We start from the raw sequence: 13,244 nt of genomic DNA, 5'->3' as shown, positions 1-13,244 counted from the left end.
TATCTGTAATCTGCTACACAAAACCGCAAACCGCTAGCAAAAGAAGAAAAAAAAGCTTCAAAAACCGCTAGCGTTTTGCGGATCTGCTAGCGGTTTTTGGTGTGCACTAGGCCTAAGGGCTGGTGCACACCAGAGCGGTTCTGAAGCGGTTTTTAAAACGCTTGCAGGGGGAAAACCGCTTGGCTAATGAAAGTGAATGGGATGCTGCACACCAGAGCGGCTCGTTTTTTTCCGCAAACGCAAACTCCTGTCCTGCAGCATTTTTTAGATTTCTGAGGCGTCTCTGCCTCTATGTTAAGTATAGGAAAGTTGACAACCGCTCTGAAAAACGCTAGATCAGAGCGGTTTTCCAGGCGTTTTTGTTACAGTAGCTGTTCAGTAACAGCTTTACTGTAACAAAATATGACATCTGCTACACAAAAACGCTCCAAAAAATGCTAGGCATGTTTAGCAAATCTCTGCCTAGAAACGCTCTGAAAATCTGCTTCAAAAACTTGTAGCGTTTTGCGGATCTGCTAGAAGATTTTGGTGTGCACTGGGCCTATGTGCTACCCTACCAGAATTTACTTTAGTGCCATTTAACACCTGCTGACCCCCAGTAAGACAAATGTAATGTTCTGTTGCCCCCCCATCCCTTTTGGAATTGATTAGTTAGGACTCACTGTGCATGCTGAATGGGAATACAGCAATATTTGGGAACATCTCTCCACTTTATAGAGCACACAAATTCAAAGGATACCTAACCAGACCCAGGTGAAGCTAGTTACAGGATATCCGAAGCGATTCATAAAATCTAGGTTTACTTACCTGGGGCTTCTTCCAGCCCCCAGAGCTCACGTTTCCCTTTGCTGCAGACCCATCGGGGGTTGGTGATACGTCAGAGGCTGCCAGTGAGACCCGGGAAAAGCCTGGCGCTGCGGTGAGGGACACAAGTGACCTCTAGGGGCTGGAAGAAGACCCAGGTAAGTAAAGCTAGATTTTATTAATTGCTTCGGATATTTTTTAAAGGTAAGTTCATGTTGGATCTACATAGCTCTGTGCATTCTTCATTCCTCTCCTTGTTCTCCCCAGTCCCGGTAATTTGGGGCGTAACAATCACCCCTGCAAGGGGTGCAGGCGCAGTGGGGGGGCTATAGGGGGAGATGTTGATTTTCCTGTTCTGAGAGACTAAGGCCCCATTTACACTTAATCAGTTGGTACGCATTTTTTTTTCTTTTCCATAGCAGTGCATTGTGAAAAAGATTTCAGTTAAAATGCATTAAAGGGCCACTATCCCGAAAAAAGTAGGCAGTCAAAATCTGACAGAACCAATAGGTTTTGGGCCGGTCCATCTTTTCATGGGGGATTCTCAGGGTTTTCTTTTTCAACAGCATTTCCTGAACAGCAGTTGCAAAGTCTAACTGACAAAATAGTGAGCAAGTGATTAGGGAGGATGGCTGGTATCTTACTATGTTGGCAGTTAAATTGCTGTTCGGGAAATGCTGTTGAAAAACAAAGAAAACCCTGAGAATCCCCTATGAGGAGATGAACCGGTCCCAAACCTGTCAGTTCTGTCAGATCTTAACTGTCTACTGTTTTCACGATAGTGGTCCTTTAAAGCGGAACTCCAGTGAAAATAATGTAATAAAAAAGTGCTTCATTTTTACAATAATTATGTATAAATGATTTAGTCAGTGTTTTCCCATTGTAAAATCTTTAAAAACCCTGATTTACATTCTGCCATTTATCACATGGTGACATTTTTACTGCTGGCAGGTGATGTAGCTGCTGCTTGCTGTTTTGGCAGTTGGAAACATCTGTAAACAGTTATTTCCCACAATGTAATGAGGTTCACAGACAGGAAACTGCCAGGAGTACCATGGTCCTCAGAATTTCTTGTGGGCGGGGTTTCACCACAATATCAGCCATACAGAGCCCACTGATGATCCGTTTGTGAAAAGGAATAGATTTCTCATGTAAAAGGGGGTATCAGCTACTGATTGGGATGAAGTTCAATTCTTGGTCGGAGTTTCTCTTTAAGTATGAACTGTGCCATAGGAAAACATGCGCATTACTTTAAAAATCAGTTATAATTGGGAGCAACTGATTAGTGTAAATGGGGCCTAAGGGCATGGAGAGAAAAAGCTTTCTGCTTTCTGCACAGTTCTAATGACTACATCTACCAAACCACTGATATGTTTTTTTAGACAAAAATTTGTAGACAGTCCCTATTGAGAGTGCTCGTCCTGGAATTTGCAGCAATAGTTAGGCTAGTGAAGTGAGCATTGACCTCTGCAGGGCTAACAGTAGATGGGAAAGACTCATTAGAGAAAGGGAGAACGTCCTGTCTGCTGGGAGACACTGTATGGAGAAAGGAAGCACGCAGGCAGGATCAGTGAAAGGAATGCAGCCATCTGATGTCTGCAGCAGGAGTTCAGTCCAGCCAAACTGTGACTTCAAGTCTGTGTGCACAGCAACCTCTCCTCCTGCCATTTATCTTCTTTCACCTTCCTGCTTAGGCCCCATTCACACTTGCGGTTCGAGTCCGCAAGTGTCCCGGGGTCCGGGTCTGGTGGCCGCAAAGAGACCATACGGGTCTCTGCGGTGGCCACGAGGCGGCACAAGTTGAGGATCCGGAATGTATCAGTTCCGGCTACAATAAAGTAGCCGGAACTAGATACATTGCAGTGCCAGAAAGGCACCGCAAGCATGGGGGATACCGGCGTGTAGTCCGGGCCCCCCAAGTGGCATAGGACCGGTGCTGGAAGCATCCGGTCCTATTGCCAGTGTGATGAGAAACATCCGTTTCTCATTGCACAGCATGGGCCGCATGTTCGGGTCAGGATCCGGCCCGGGTGCGCAGCCGCACGGGGGACGTACGGCAAAAATGGAGCAAGTTGGAAAAAAAGCTGGACCGTCCCGGAGCTGCGTTCCCGGATCGGATCCGGACGGCGCACGAGTGTGAATGGATATATTGATTAACAATGTATCCATTCACCATCCGCTGTGTACGGAGCGTTCCGGGGAAGCCGGACCTGGAACGCTAATGTGAACCGGGCCTTATTGAACCCCTGCTGTGGATACAAAGCAAGCCTTGAATCACAAGTGCCAGCATGTCCTCTCAAGCTGCTCAGCATGGTCTAAAATGCATAACATGCTGAACCTTATGGTTCCACAGAGGCTGCATTTTTTATAGCTTTTGGAGCAATTAAAGTAAAACTGAGGCAACAAAAGTAGAAGTATTTATACTTAACTGGGGCTTCCTCCTATTCCTGCCCCATTCACTCTTCCCCCCCATTCCTGCCCCATTCATTTATGTCACCCGAGGTGACGTGACATGATGAGATAGACATGAGTATGTACAGTGCCTAGCACACAAATGCTGTGCTCCTTTTTTCTTTCTCTGCCTGAAAGAGTTAAACATCAGGTATGTAAGTGGAAGTTCCTGTCTGATTCTGGATTGGGTCAGACTACAGTGTGGCCCTCACTGATAAGACATTACAACTAGAAAACACTTTCCTAGCAGAAAATAGCTTCTGAGAGGAGGAAAGAGATAAAAAGGGTCAATCGTTTATAGCTTTTCGCTCTGGCATACTTCAATGAATGTGTCATTGAGCAAAAACAATAAAACAGTAAGGGCTGGAAACCACTAGAGCGATTTTCTAAACGTTTAGGGAGCGATTCAAACCGCTAGCGATTTCACTAAACGCTCAGCTAATATTAATGGATGGGCCAAATTCCACTGGAGTGATTGCGATTACCAAATCGCAAAACCAGGACATGCAGCACATTTGGTGGTTAGCGATTAGCGTTAGCGTTTCTGCAATGTAAAGTATATAAATGCTGTTGTAATCGCTCATCAAAACCTAATCAGAGAGATTTTGCTAACGTTTTGGAGTTACTGCACACTGTAACAAAATTAAAATTAATTGAAAGGACCAATCAGGATAGCTACACAACCGCTGGCAAATTGAATACACTTTTTAAAATCGCTCCTGAAAACGCTCATGAAATCACTTGCAAACCGCACGTACAAAACGCTAGCGATTGCGATTAGCGATAGCGTTTTGTAGTGGGTTCCAGGCCTAAAAACTAGATTTAAATATAAAATAAAACTGTGCAATATCTTGAAGTCATTATTAGGAGAAGGATTATAGATACAATTGTTTATTTCTTTAGTTTATTTACACCTCAGGTATCCCGTAGTGTTACCCAACCCTGTCCTCAAGGCCCACCAACAGTGCATGTTTTGTGGAAATCCACAGAGGTAGATAATCAGCTCTGCTGAGACACTAATGACCTCACCTGTAAATGTTTGTGGTTTTCTGCAAAACATGCACTGTTGGTGGGCCTTGAGGACAGGGTTAGGGAACTCTGCGCTTAAAGGGAAGCCACAAAAAAAAGTTGGTACTTATCCGTTAGCCGGGCGCATCCGGCAGGTGGCGACAAAACTCCACCAGAGTTACATCTTTCCCTACTATCCATGTCGGCCTGGAGGGGGAATAGTAATTAGCGCCACCTGCCGGATGCGCCCGGCTAACGGATAAGTACCAAAAAGTTACTTACCTCAGTAGCAAAAAGCCTTTGGATAGTTTTGAGGCCCCTACGTTCCTCTGTGACCCTTTTTACAATATTTAGAATTAATGTAGAATATTGCTCATATCCCCACTCCCCTCTGAGAACAAGTGGGACAGTACTGTGTGGTGTCACTAGCGGCATTTGATTCAGTGACCAACGGGAAGGTACTCTCACCAGTCCACTACACAGCCCAGTCTCTGCCTCTCCCTGTTCTCTTCTTCTCTTCCTGTCCATAAGTGCCTGTGTGACGTAATGCAGGGGATAGACATTAAGGGCCTCTAGTGGTCAAAGTGCCTCTAGACTCCCCTGTATTACATCACACAGGCGCCTGGGGACACTGAAGTGAAGACAAGCAGCTGGCAGGGAGAAGCAGAGACCGGGACCAGGCGGCGGGCAGGTGAGGACCACAGGCTGTTTGTGCAGATTTTCAAAGGCTGAAATCGACTGAAAATCTGTGTGCAGTGGGTCAAGGGATTTGAGCAGACAGATCCCTGTCTGACCAGATAATGATCGGAGAGGGATCTATCTGCTAGCCATATCGACCAATGTATCACCACCTAGAGAGGTGGCACAGAAATCTCAGCTCCTTCTGTATCAGTGGGATTTGTGTGACCTGCTGGGGCTTACAGGCTGTTAGGGGCAGCAGGGAGGGCCGCTGTGGTAGTAAGGCTGCATAAGATGCTGCTATAGTAAATGTACAAGATCACCTAAATGAGTATTTTTTTCAGTGTCCAGCACTAAAAAATATTTGATTTTTATGTTCAGAACCTATGAAATGTTACAAATAAAAACATTTTTGGAGTATGATTGTCCAATGGTCTGTGAGCAGAAAACCACCTCTATTTACTACTGTAGAAAGCAAGGGGGATGACTGAATTACAAAGGCAAAGTCCCCAGACTTGGTGAGCCATCCTAATACAGCATAACAAATGTTGTTACAGTCACTGATCATTCTTGATAGTCTGCACAATAAATCTCATAATTATACAGATTTTGCCCTAGGTGTGTGTACACACCTGCAGGAACACATGGCTGGGAGTGGGAATGTGCAGAGTATGCAGGCCAAGGTTGTTGTAGGACCTGAGGGGGCGACCTGGTGTATATCTGTGGACGAGCTCCGAGATGTAGGTTGGGCAGGTGCTCAGATTTGTAGGCCAAGCACAGAATCTTGAAACTGACAAGCAGATAGTGAGCCAGTGTAGGGAGGGGAGATGTGGAAGCAGAGCAGTGTGAACAGTGGAAAAGTAAAAAAAAAAGTTTCACTTACCTGGGGCTTCTGCCTGCCCCGTGCCCACGCCGTCCTGGACCGCCATCCTGGGACGATCCTCCAGTCCCCCGCCGAGGCTCAGTTTCGGTATTGTTGACTTGCAAAGTTGACGGCCACTGTGCCTGCGCAGTCCTGTCACTGAAAGCGCCCTGTGCAGGCGCAGTATGAGGTTTTCTTGTACATACGAACGAGGACGCAGATGCAGTGGCCATTGACTTGTAAGTCAACAGTGACGAAACTGAGCTGTGGCAGGGGCTGGAGGATCGTCCCAGAATGGTGCAGGCACAGGGTGGCGGCAGGGGGCTGGCAGAAGCCCCAGGTAAGTGAAATGTTGTTGTTTTTTTACTTTAGGTTTCCTTTAAGAAAGGAGGGGAATTCCGCTTAAGCTCCATGTGCTATACATAGCATCAGTGACACATAAATTACCCTTTTGCTTCTAGTCCGGACTTAGGGCTGGTGCACACCGAGCGGCTTTTTGGGCGTTTTCAGATCCGCTTGCGGCTGCGGATCTGCTTGGTCAATGTATCTCAATGGGGTGGTGCACACCAGAGCGGCAGGCGTTTTGCAGAAACGAAAAATGCCTGGGTGAGGCATTTTTTGGATTGCGGATGCGTTTCTGCCTCAATGTTAAGTATAGGAAAAACGCAAACCGCTCTGAAAAACGGCACTTCAGAGCGGTTTTGCAGGCGTTTTTGTTACAGAAGCTGTTCAGTAACAGCTTTACTGTAACAATATATGAAATCTACTATACTGAAAACCGCAGCAGCAATCCGCAAAACGCTAGCAAACCGCCTCATAAAAATAAAAAAAAGCGTTTAAAAATCTGCTAGCGTTTTGCGGATCTGCTAGCGGGTTTTGGTGTGCACCAGCCCTAAAAGATGCCAACTGTTGACTTGCAGTGCCACCCTCTGGTAAAATGTGTTGTTGCAGAACAATCCCACAGCAATACTGTATATGCCTTACTTCATGTTCCATAAAAAAAACTCAAATAAATTGAAAAAATGATACTGAAAAAACAATTGGTCTTTACAATGTGAGAATAGAAACTTGTGGTTTTGACAGCTTAAAGAGAAACATAACAAAACATTGAGGCCCTATTTACACTTTATGCGCAGCATTGAGTTGCATCCCATTTAGCAAACAGGATGCAATGCAACACATTAAGTGTAAATAGGGCCTAAAACAATTATTCAGGATAGCCATTTTTACCTTCATCATTTTGGTTTCAGCATCAGAAGCTCTTCTTACATCTATATACGGTAGAGTCCTGGTTATCCGGAACTCAACTAACCGGCAGTCTAAATCAACCGGCAGTACACACAGTGGTGAAGGCCAACTTCTTAAAGTGAACCCAAATTAAAATTACAAGATTTCAGAAATAAAATCTATTTTCTAACTAATAATAATAAATAGCAGCCTTTTTTTCAGCTGCATGATGACAAATATACTTTTTTACATTTATTGGAGGAACCCCTCCCTTCCTTTCATATTGCCAGGACACAATCCGGCAGACTGGTGGAGTAGGAGGTGTCCGGGAAAGGAGGAATTGCTAATGGCTGCCACCTGTATAACACTAGCTATGAAAAGAGAAGGGTGAAAAACATGCACTGAAATGCTCATAGGCTTGAAGTAGTGTTTATTTATATTTGTATGTGTCAGAGTGGTGCAACTAAATATTCTGAATTAAAAAAAATGTTCAGTTTGGGTCCGCTGCCATTTGTGGACTCTGCTGTGCTTTAAAGAGACTCCGTAACAAAAATTGCATCCTGTTTTTTATCATCCTACAAGTTCCAAAAGCTATTCTAATGTGTTCTGGCTTACTGCAGCACGTTCTACTATGACCATCTCTGTAATAAATCAACTTATCTCTCTCTTGTCAGACTTGTCAGGCCTGTGTCTGGAAGGCTGCCAAGTTCTTCAGTGTTGTGGTTCTGCTATGAACTCCCCCTTCCAGGCCCCTCTCTGCACACTGCCTGTGTGATATTTAGATTAGTGCAGCTTCTCTCTGTTCTATTTTTTACAAGCTGGATAAATCCTCCTCTGAGCTGGCTGGGCTTTCACATACTGAGGAATTACATACAGGCACAGCTGTCTGCACTCTGCAGGAAGAAATAGCCTGACACTTCAGTGGATGAGATCTGCAGGGGGAAAGAAACACACAAATGATCTCTTGAGATTCAAAAGGAAGGGTGTATACAGCCTGCTTGTGTATGGATGTATTTTCTATGTGTGGACATACTGTACATCAATCTACTTCCTGTTTTGGTGGCCATTTTGTTTGTTTATAAACAAACTTTTAAAAACTGTTTTTAACCACTTTTAATGCGGCGAGCAGCGGCGAAATTGTGACAGAGGGTAATAGGAGATGTCCCCTAACGCACTGGTATGTTTACTTTTGTGCGATTTTAACAATACAGATTCTCTTTAAGTGTACCAGAGTCCCTTGCCATCCTCCTGCAGGTCTGCCATTTAGCCACGATCAACCGCGGTAATAAGCTCAGTCGGGTCCAGTCTAGGTTTTATGCGCAGTGTGGACTGACACGACTGAGCCTATTACCGGGGCTGAACGGCAGACCACAGGACGACAGCATGGGAATAATGCTAGGCATACACCTAGCCAATTATGCGCTGGATCGAGCCGCTGGCTTGATGCCAACACATCCCCGCGGATCGATCACCGCTCGTCCCCGCCGGCGCTGCTTATCACCCGCTCGATTCCCCGCTATTGTCCGCCAGCGGGGATTGAGCGGGAAATCTATCCGGCAAGTCATCGGACCTGTCGGATATTATCAATCGAGCCATCAGTGGCTCGATTGATAAGGGCTGAAAATGCCGTGTATGCCCAACCTTAGACGTGTTTATGGGGCAGGAGGAAGCCCCAAGTAAGTATCACATCTGTAGCTAGCGACGTCGCTGGTTTACTTTAAGGACTGGTTTCCACGGCTCCCACACGGGTAATATATTTTTAATCACTGTATTTTAACTGTACTGCGAGAGAGTGTCCCGTCCTCAGGAGCGTTCAGGCTGCCGAAGCAGTGGCAGAAAGAGTGTCGAAATTTACTTGCAGTCGCGCTGCCCGCTATGTTTTTTCTCCATAGACTTGCAGCTCAGTCAAACCCACTGGGGCCTGCACAGTGCAGCTGCGCTCGTACATGGAGGGTAAAATGAAGAGGGTCCCGGAAGGCAGCGGAGGATCGGGGAAGCCTCTGGAGCATCCCGAGGATTCCCCTACTGTAACTTGCTGCCCCCTGGTAAGACCAGTGATACCTTGTACATGGAGTGTGACGAGGATCAGCGCTGTCACCAGGTATATCCACAGGCAGACTGCGTACCTCCAAACTTTTTCAGATAAGAAAGAGGGACACTTAAAAGGAATCAGGCAAATAAAAAAAATAAAAAAGGCTTTACTCACATAAGTGTACACATCAAAGTTAATGACTGCACTGCATACATTATTGCAGCCATTTACCCCTCCCGTCCTTAAAGAGAATCTGTATTGTTAAAATCGCACAAAATTAAACATACCAATGTGTTAGGGGACATCTCCTATTACCCTCTGACACAATTTCGCCGCTCCTCGTCGCATTAAAAGTGGTTAACCACTTCCGGATTCTCGGAGCGTATATACACGCCCCTGAATCCTGAAGTGTATTCCATGGCGAGCGGCCGTTCCATGTCAGTTCCCGGAGGGTGTCTCCGTGAACACCCTGCGAGCCGATCGGCGGCTCGCAGGGTAAATGTAAACACACGGGGAAGACCTTCCCCGGTGTTTACATGTATACGGCGCTGCTGCGCAGCAGCGCCGTAGAGGAGATCGGTGATCCCCGGCCTCTGATTGGCCGGGGATCACCGGCATCTGATAGGCTAAAGCCTATCCCATCAGGCGCAGGACGGAAATCCGTCCTGCGCCGCTCACAGGGGGAGGGAGAGAGAGGGAAGGGGAAGGAGGCCAGGAAGCGCTGCGGAGGGGGGCTTTGAAGAGCCAGCCCCCCCCCCCCCGCAAGCGCAAGCAGCCAGCGGCGATCAGACCCCCCCCAGCAGGACATCCCCCTAGTGGGGAAAAAAGGGGGGGGGGGAAGTCTGATCGGCCTGGCTGCAACCTGATCTGTGCTGTGGGCTGGAGAGCCCACGCAGCACAGATCAGCACAAAATAGCGTGGTAGGGAAGTGGTTAAAAACAGTTTTAAAAAGTTTGTTTATAAACAAACAAAATGGCCACCAAAACAGGAAGTAGGTTGATGTACAGTATGTCCACACATAGAAAATACATCCATACACAAGCAGGCTGTATACAGCCTTCCTTTTGAATCTCAAGAGATCACTTGTGTGTTTCTTTTACTCTGTTCTCATGCACTGAAGTTTCAGGCTGCTCGTTTCTTCCTGCTAACAGCTTTGCTCTTGTTTATAATTCTTCAGTATGTGAAAGCCCAGCCAGCTCAGAGTACGATTTATCCAGCTTGTAAAAGATAAGAGAGAAGAGAGAAGCTGCTCTAATCCTAAATAACACACAGGCAGTGTGCAGAGAGGGGCCAGGAGGGGGGAGTGCATCACAGAACCACAACACTGAAGAACTTGGCAGTATTCCAGACACAGGCTGACAAGTCTGACAAGAGAGAGATAAGTTGATTTATTACAGAGACAGTGATAGTATAAAGTGCTGCAGTAAGCCAGAACACATTAGAATAGCTTTTTGAACTTGTAGGATGATAAAAAAACAGGATGAAATTTTTGTTACGCAGTCTCTTTAAAGAGAATCTGTATTGTTAAAATCGCACAAAAGTAAACATACCAGTGCATTAGGGGACATCTCCTATTACCCTCTGTCACAATTTTGCCGCTCCTCGCCGCATTAAAAGTGGTTAAAAACAGTTTTAAAAAGTTTGTTTATAAACAAACAAAATGGCCACTAAAACAGGAAGTAGGTTGATGTACAGTATGTCCACACATAGAAAATACATTCATACACAAGCAGGCTGTATACACCCTTCCTTTTGAATCTCAAGAGATCATTTGTGTGTTTCTTTCCCCCTGCAGCTATCTTCCACTGAAGTGTCAGGCTGTTTCTTCCTGCAGAGTGCAGACAGCTCTGCCTGTATGTATTTCCTCAGTATGTGAAAGCCCAGCCAGCTCAGAGGAGGATTTATCCAGCTTGTAAAAGATAAGAGAGAAGAGAGAAGCTGCCCTAATCTAAATAATACACAGGCAGTGTGCAGAGAGGGGCCTGGAGGGGGGAGATGCATCACAGAACCACAACACTGAAGAACTTGGCAGCCTTCCAGACACAGGCTGACAAGTCTGACAAGAGAGAGATAAGTTGATTTATTACAGAGATGGTGATAGTAAAACGTGCTGCAGTAAGCCAGAACACATTAGAATAGCTTTTGGAACTTGTAGGATGATAAAAAACAGGATGCAATTTTTGTTACGGAGTCTCTTTAAAGAAAACCTGAACTGAAATGAAAACTCAAAATAAACATACACAAGTCATACTTGCCCCCCATGTAGTTTACTCCTCAATCTTTTTCTCCTTTCCCGCGTCATGTTTGTCCACTGTGATCAATGGAATTCTCCAACCTCCATTTTGAAACCGGCCATTACCCCGTAACAGTTTCCTGGTCAGCACACTGTTAAACTGTAACATCGCCCACTTGAGCCATAGGGAAACATAGACATTACTTGGCACATCAGTTGTCCTCTCAGCTATAACTGACAGCAACTGATATATTTCAGTTCTGACAACATATTGTCAGAACTGGAAGGGATTATTGTCAGAAGAAAATTGTGCGCTTCTGAAAGGAACTGATGGCAAGGTAACTATGTAATGTTCATTTGATGTTACCTCATGTGTTAATTTTAAATAATTTTACTCAGTACAGGTTCCCTTTAACATGCAGCCAATAACTTTTCCTGGCCCCCAACTGCAGCAATTATTCACTCCCTCCTGCACCTCAGTACCTTTCCCCCTGCCCCTTTCCTTGGTAATTGTTGTGGCCAGGACTTTCAGACCTGTGTTTTCTTAGCATTTCCTTTGTTATGAAAGTGCCAATTACCACTAGGTAAATTGCTGCAAATGGGAATGTCACTAATAGTGCACACATTACTCAGTGTTGCCCATAACTCGTGTATAAGTCGACCCCTATACTTCTATGTAGTGAGTTAGTCCTACATTTCTAGAGACTTATAGTCGAGTATATACAGTACATCTGAACACAGTGAAACGAGTGATAAACAGGAGAAAAAGGCTGAGAAGCTAGCACTGTGGACATTTTTTTTTCTAGGACTGGGAAGTGCTCTCTATTGAAGTCTTGAATGGTCAATTACTATTGGCTGGATTTCTGAAGGGGCCACAAAGGCCCGGGTCTTTGGCAGCTGCAGCTCAAAGGGGCACCTAGATGTGAAATTAAAGAGAAGACTGAAAATGGGGAGCCACACATGAAAAAAGAAAGCTGATGCCCAAGGGAGCTGTACAGATTTTATATATATATATATATATCTCTATCTATTTCTATCTATCAAGGGCTGCAGTACTTGGATGTTACACATGAGCACGGAGGCTGCACAGGGAACGGGAGGGGCACGGCTGCACATGGAAGGGGAACCCCAATATACTTGACCTAGGGGCAGAAAAAGTAAAAATCCAGCCTTGTGAAGTTTGTATCTTCCCCACACTGCTGTGAAGGCAAATGTGTTGAGAGCATGGAGAGCAGTGTGCAATGCATAGCAGGGCTGTGGAGTCGGTACAAATATCTTCCGACTCCAACTCACTTCTCAGTTTATGAAACCACCTACTCTGACTCCAACTCGTTAGTCTAATTCTTACCAGGGCTGTGGATTTTGTAAAAAATCATCCGACTCAGACTCCTCAGTTTATGAAATCACTGACTCAGACTGCCTAAAACTCCACAGCCCTGACGCATAGGCGAGAGGCAGCAACACGGGTGAGTTACCCTCCTTCAGCCATGGTCTGTGCCCCCTACAGCTTTTTGCTAAACTTTAGTTGCTCATAGAGTAGTTTGTGCAAATTACAAAATCGTTGTTCACACAACCATTTTAAAAAGCTGCAGTTTGATGCAACTACTGAAAGAGAATTCATGTCTTGACTTCAAGCATGCTTTAACACAAACACAGATAATAGAGCATTTGGTAAAATACAATTACAAGCTGCAATCAATGAAAATGACACGTCTAAGCTGCCAGAAATTTCAGAGATGCATGAAAATCATCCATCGCAGGCATCTACTAGGGACAGTCAATTATTCGATTCAAATAGTGTATGCTAATTTTATGTAAATTTATGCAGCTCAAAACCATTCCTATGCTGCTGCATTTTCAAGCTGCAGACGGTCCCCTACTTACAAACAACTGCGGTTGCGTTTCATACAAAGTTGTCTTCATATACAAAATGTACTGTTTTTATTACA

The sequence above is a fragment of the Hyperolius riggenbachi genome, chromosome 2 (genome assembly GCF_040937935.1).
Source record: "Hyperolius riggenbachi isolate aHypRig1 chromosome 2, aHypRig1.pri, whole genome shotgun sequence".
NCBI classification, from domain to species: Eukaryota; Metazoa; Chordata; class Amphibia; order Anura; family Hyperoliidae; genus Hyperolius; species Hyperolius riggenbachi.
This window is presented reverse-complemented; position numbering follows the sequence as displayed.